Below are 7,069 nucleotides of genomic sequence, written 5' to 3'. Positions count from 1 at the left end.
CCCCCCCCCGAATGCTTTGATGTTTTTCTCTTTTGTTTCCCAATACCTCAATCAGTAATTAAATGTTTATGTTATTTGATAATAAATAAATTCCTCAGTTTGAGTCTCTTTTGCCCATGACAGTGCTTGGTAATTGATCTCTCTGTCTTCATCTCAACCCATGAACTTTCTTACTCTGGTTTTTCCGCTGTCTTCTCCCTGGTTCCGCTGGTGTGTGAGGAATGAGTGAGAGGCTGTGTAGGAGTTTAACTGATAATCAGTGCCAACCCACCACACAAACCCTTTCCTAATGGCTGTTCTTGGGACACCTGAGTCTCTTACACCTTGATTCTTGTGCTGGTTGGTGGGTTTTTCAGTAGCGCGGGAGGAGCCCCAGTGGTGGCTGCTGTGAAAAGCTACTAAAAGCTCCTACAGCTCAGGTGGCCAAGCCCAAGCGATCAGGAGAGGTTACAAGGCAGGTAGCTAAAGGTAATGTGCAAAATGCTTTCAAGTGGGACAGATTGAGGATAAGAAGTACAGGTTTGGTGACTCAACAACTGTGCCTTCTTCATATCCTAAGAAGTACAGTCATGGTTTGTGTTGGAGGTGGCTGGATGGCACTTGATGAGTTCTTAGTAAAAAGTGACCCTTGAGAGGCTGAAGGGAGGACAAATGTGGAGCTACAAGAAAAGTTCATTCTGGCAAATGGTGCCAGCCAGAGCATGGCAGCTTTCCCACCAAGGGACTGATCACAACCCTCTTCAAGGGGTGTTCCTTCCAGCAGATCTACCTCTCTGTCAAATCAAGCTGGTCAGGCAGCTGCTCCACAAGCAGTTACTAGAACATTGAAGGGAACACTGGTTCAAGGAAGTAAACATAGACTGCCAGGATATCTAAAAGAAAAGGGTTTCCACTCTGGAGACAACAGCAGCATCCTGTCAACAGCAGCTGCCATAGTTAGAGCTCAGTTTGCAGAAACCAGAAAAGCTCCAAATAGACCTGGAAGCCGAGCAGGAAGCAAGGCTGGCAGCAGGTCAAGTAGCCGTCGAGGCAGTGATGCATCTGACTTTGACATTTCAGAAATCCAGTCTGTGTGCTCAGATATGTCAGAGACTGTTCCTGCTACCAGCAGACTGACACCCTGAGCAGATTCTCAGCCAGGATCAGCCAAACCTTCTAAAATTCTGACTCTCCAGAGAAGACCACTAGCCAGCAAATTGGATGAGTCCTTGAAGAGATAATATGATTGATTCAGTAAAGGTCTTTTGCATTAAGTATTTAAATTCATAAGCTGTAATGTATTACGTAGAAATTATTGGGAAATATTGCAAGAGCTGGAGTTTTAATTCTGCAGATGGCCTTATTTGTGTATTTGTCATCTTACTTTATGTGTACATTTTTTTGTCAGATTTGCTTTCTTTATGACATATCCTGATGTTGGTAAGGAAGAAGAGGAAGGAGATGCCTGAGCAGAGGTTCCCCTGCTACCCATGGTGAGATAGCAGGCTGTCCCCCTGCACCCTATGGAGAAGAAACAAGGCAGAGCATCCCCTGAAGGTGCTAAGAGGGGCAAATGTGGACCTGCAACCCATGGACTTGGATCTGGAGAAATGCAGGACCCCACTCCAGGGGAAGTGACTTTTTCCAAAGTAACCTGTGGGAAGCCCATGCTGAAGCTCAGGGACTGTACCTTATGGGAAGGACCCATGTCAGAGAGGTTTTTGAAGGACTCTCTCCCACAGGAGGGACCCCATGGGGAGCAGTGAAGGACTGTAAGGAATCCTTCTTCCTGAGGAGGATGGTGCAGCAAGAACCACCAGCCTGTGAACTGACTCTAAACCCCATCCCCTGTCCCCCTGTGCCGCTGGGGGGAAGGAGGGAGAGAAATTGGGAACAAAGTGATTTGGGCCCAAGAAGAATTGTGTGTGTGTGTATGTGTGTGTGGGTAACATATGTTATGCCCTGCTCTTTGTGTTATCTGTGTCCTGTGTGCATTTGAGTAGCGAAAAAAAAAACTATTATTTTTCCCCAAGTTGAGTCTGTTTTGCCTGTGATAATAATTGATGAGTGAAACCCTCCTTGTCCATTGCCTTGACCCATGAGCTTCTAGTAGTTGGCCTTTGTCCTCCCCATCCCACACAGGCCTTTCTCTATGTGCAGTCTTTGTGGATTTAAGGTGCAGTTTTTGTTATTGCTTCACTGTGGGAATGTTGAGGAATATTCCAGGAGCATTCCTGGATTCCTGTCACTTTTCCTCCAACATAAGTGCCAGGCAGTTTTCCAAGGTGTACTTCACAGTCAGGACTACACCTGTGTATGTAAATTCTGTAATATATTGCATCTTTGGACTGACAGTTCAGATTTGTTTATGTGAGGTATTAAATTCTTTTGAAGCCTAACTAAAAACAAACCCAATAATCAGCTCTGGTACTCTTACGATGCCTTCTGGATTTATTTGGATTAATGCTGTAAAATTCTGGTCTTATTGTATATGGGCATCCTGAATGTAACAATCTAAAGTAACTGGGAGAAGTTTTGAAATCCTGTTACCATTATTTGGGAGAGGTTTTAACCAGCATATGCATAGGCACACTGACTTTTAGCCCTTTGCATTTTGTTAGCAAACCACCTCAGGCTTTTCCTTTAAATGGAACCTATTACTTTGGATTCCTCCTTCAGATTGCCTGACACTGTGGCACTTTGGTCTTTGGTATGTACTTGATATACTTAACTACTCAAGTATACAATGAAGTACTTTAAGAGATAAAATTATGGTATTAAACACATCCAATGTTTGAAGTCTTAATTCAGAGAATCCAGTATGAATGAAAACTTTTCTGGAGAAATATTTACACTAAAGGACATTTCAGAAGTGAACCCGTTTTGTTGCTAACTGCATAACAGTTACAATTGCTTTTCCAGTCAGTGCAAGTCTTTTACCTTCTGCTTCTCGGAGCAGCATGGGAAAACGTTGCCTGAAGACAGCCTGTGAGTCATGTTGCCCACTAGATGGCAGAAGATACTTTGCACCAGAATATTCAGCAATTTATACAAAAATTACAATTACTGCATTTAAATACTGAGATTTGCCCACAGCTGCAGAGATTTTATTTATTAAATGTATATCTGGTCATAAATTATCCAGATTTCTTTAAGTATATAGGCCCATTTTCTTTGCAAATAAATGTAAAAATTAATTCACAAGGATTTAATTACAAAATTATTTTCTACTTATGTGCCATTGAAATCATACATAAGTTATAAACACTTCTGTATTAAATAAATATATAGAAAAATCTACTAATCCAGAAGAAGCTGCAAAGGTGAAATTTTCCATTGTATTACACATTGTGCAAGTTTTGAGAGCATATATATATATACATATATATATATAATGCTATGTGTATTTTATGTGCTTTATATTAAGCAGCATATTGAGTTGCTGTATGGCAGTTTTTTTTACCCAGTAATAGTTTTAACTAACATTTTCATGGATGTTCAATTTCATGTGGTTTTGGTACAACATCATGACAAAGCAGTAGTCTTTGTTTTGTCAGGACTTCCTAGAGCAGTTGCCACTCCAGCAGCTGGAATCTGCACTGCAAGTGTAGCAGTGTGCACGCAGCAAGTAGGCACTGCAGATATACACTGAAGTCCCTCTCTCTAGCACACACACGTATGCAAGTATGTATCTACACTTTGAGTTAATTTTCCCTAAATGCTTCTCTGACCTTCAGGCAAGTGTTGCAGTTGTTAAAGCCATGGTTTACTGCAAATGTTTTCCATACAAGTGTGGCTTCAGTAAATTCTGCAGGCTGAACACACTGAAAAACACAGCTACCTCTCAGGTATTAGGAGGGTGATATAATGTCTTCTGAAACATTCAGTGGAAAGCAGAAAGGGTGTCAAGGACCTCAGTTGCAACAAAACTTACCCTATTGTTTTATGTTCACGGAACAGATGAACTACTGATTGTTGGTAGAAAGTTTCCAAATAAAAAACCACTTGGAGTTCAGTTAGTTTGCCTTAATTAGCTTATACTTAGTTTCTCCTTAGGACTTGAAATGTTTCCTAGATATTATGTAAATTATTTGTTATTGACACTAATAGAATCACCCCTATTTTTAATGTTGCCAGTTCTAACCCCCAGTTTTCAGCCCCTTATGATTTTCTGAACTGCAACACTTCTTCAGGGTAGCATTTTATAGTCTAGCTGTGCCTAAGGCTGAACTTTTTGGAAATTTTTGGCTGAGAACATTCAGCCATTTCCAAGAAAGTCTAGAGAAAATGAGTTATTTACTCCCTCTTAAATAAATAAATAAATAAATAATTTTCTGGGGTCTTTTATTTTAATGACTCTTGCTGTCTGGTGCTCTGAATGTAGAATTTGAAATTACACTGGGGAGGAATGGGTAAGATTTATCAACTTTAAGTCAGAATATGACCTTTGCTACTCATGGTAAAACCTCTACAGGCCTTTGCAAAATCAATCCTTGCACCTAAGTGGTATAATCTCCCTTGTTCTTGTAAAAAATGTCTCCAGAGACCCTATGTATGCCAGAGAGGGCATGCAGGAAGGGAGCAGTTTGGCTTCATCACCCCTCATTTCAGACATCTGCATCTGTGTCAGCTGCTTCGTGCTGCTCCATGTATGGGCTGTATTGGGCAGAATAACATAATCTCTTTTAAACTCTGAAGATGAGCTGCTGCCAGTGGGTGGGGTAGCCCAACTAAAATATATACACTTCTAATCTGGATGAATCTGATCTGATTATTTCATTGAAAGAGTAGGATTATGCAGTTCTGGAGAAGGAAACCGTGGCTGGCTGAGCATAAAGAGGGTACATATTGTCATCATACATTGCTTTCAGGTATCTTGTTTTGCCTGATGGGAGAGTATTTCTAACAATATTCAAAGGCACCTCTGTATTTTCAGCATCAGACACTGTCCCTACAGTAGCTCCTGCAGCTTAGTGACAACCCTGTCCCTTAGTTTCTGAAGAAAGCAGTTTCCTTGGTGTACTGGTCCACCTTGAACAAAATTCACTGTTTCTTAAGAACTCCTAAGCTACCACAAACATTTAAGAATGGAAGAAGTCTCTTTTATTCTGTTAAGACACAGAGTTAAGGTTTCATTTGGGTGAAAGGAAAGAGTTACTGAAGGACAAGAAATTGATATGCTGCTGGAATTTAGCCAAGCTTTTTCCTTTCTAGCTTACTATGAGCCTCGAGAAGGAGAATGTGCTCTTGCAAGAACTGTCTTAAGTGGAACAAAGCCTGAGAAAACTACCCTAATGCCACCCCAGACCCTCTAAGTTCTCACCTTGTGTGAGGATGAGTAGAACACAAATGACGTCTCAAAGGACGCTCTTTCTACCATTGTGTAGTTTGAGGAAGTCCATGGCATATAAACTACTGAAATCATGTCCTGATACAAGAAAATGATTTAATTTACTACAGCCTGCCCTTTTCTTTCATATATTTGGGTTTTTTATGCTCTCCTTGCTTCATCCTTTTATTAGATAGAAAATATAAACATGGAGAAATTTACTTCCCTTGTTTTAACTGAGATCTCTTTTCTTTTCTGGAAGCAATATGCTGTCTGTTAACTATATTTCTTGAGCAAGCTCAACCTTGCCTTCTCAACTAGCATTTTCTATTTCTATTGTGAAATTTTACTATTTCACAAATCATTATTCTCAAGAAAAAAATATTATATGAATAATAATTATTGGCATAATTATTAATAGCACTTAATAGCATTGTGGAAATTAACTAGTCTGCAACAGTTCATAGAGACCAATTAGGCTAAATAAACAGATTTTATTCTAAAGTTGGAAGAAAATTTTCTGGACAGTATAATGATGCTTCTCTTTACACTGCTTTAGGAAACTGTTCCAGTGGGGTCTGTCACACAGAAAGGTATAATGGTCTAGAAATAGTCTTTCTGTATGGAAAGTTGTCTTCATGTATGTATATATAGAAAAAGACATAGATATATACGAAGAATTTCATTTAAAGTACTGCTTAGATAATGTTTTTATACTTTTCTATTGCTAAAAACAAAACAAAGATAAAATGTTAAGCAAAGAGAAGTGTTAATAGTTCTTCCTGTGAAACAGCTTCTTCTGATGACATTTCCAACTGATCTGAGAGCCGCAAGAGTTCTGGGTGGGTTAGGGTAGCTGCTGCTTTGTGGTTGTGTTTCTAAGCAGGTTTTAATGCTCCTGCTTATACTATATAAATATTCCAAGAAGACTTACACTTGAAACCAATTAAAAAACCAACTGTGTCATTTGGGGGTATGTTTGGGTCTATATTCCCTTTGTTGTTGCTGCAAAAGATAATACAGCAGTCCTTTAAATATATGTTTCCTGTCTCCCATAAAAATCTTGGCTCTTAGTTTGCTTTCATGTTAGCAGAAGAGATTAGTTCCAAAAGACATTAAGAATCAAAGAAGCTCAGCAAATTAAGGTGCCTTGAAAAATCTGACAAATAAATCCAATATAATGGATCGTTTGGTCTTGATAGTGAAACAAACCAAGAAAAACAACATCTCATATCTGCTAAAATTTCAGTATGTTGCTGGAATGGAGGCTTCCTCGATTTGAAAAGGAATCCTGTTAGTGGGATAAGTAATCAACCACCTGGGAGAATATAAAACTAAAATGAGAGGTGTCCACGGAGACACAGCAGTGCTGCCAAGTTAAAGATTTAAATCCAAATAAAATATTACAGTAGTCTCAGGTGATAGCATCCATAGAAGTTTGGACCTCATTAGGGGAATTGAAAAGCTTAGAGCTGTTTCCAGTAATAACACTCAATTTAGTTGGTTAAATTAAAGTCAAACTAATCTCCTTTCCATGAAGTGTTTGAGCAAGTTGTAGAAAACTCCCCCATCAGTTTTCTTGTAGGAGAGAACAAAGTCTCTTATAAATAGCACTGCAAAACTGAACTCAAACTCTTCACACCAACCTGGCAATTCCCATTTACACTTTGGTGTGGTCATATCTCTTCACCTATTAAACAAATCTAAAACCTCACTGTTTCATCCTTCATCAGATCTTATAAAATGAAACTTCTGGAGAGT

General features: G+C 39.3%; 1 pseudogene; it reads left to right on the top strand.

Annotated features, from left to right (window-relative positions):
* LOC104390173 overlaps positions 1-1,220 on the top strand; it is a 30,282-nt pseudogene extending 29,062 nt beyond the window's left edge.
* The last annotated feature ends 5,849 nt before the right edge of the window (positions 1,221-7,069 follow it).

Source organism: Chaetura pelagica, unplaced genomic scaffold (genome assembly GCF_000747805.2).
Source record: "Chaetura pelagica isolate M959 unplaced genomic scaffold, ChaPel_1.0 scaffold90, whole genome shotgun sequence".
NCBI lineage: Eukaryota > Metazoa > Chordata > Aves > Apodiformes > Apodidae > Chaetura > Chaetura pelagica.
Note: the sequence above shows the minus strand (reverse complement) of the source record. Positions and strands in the feature narration are given on the sequence as shown.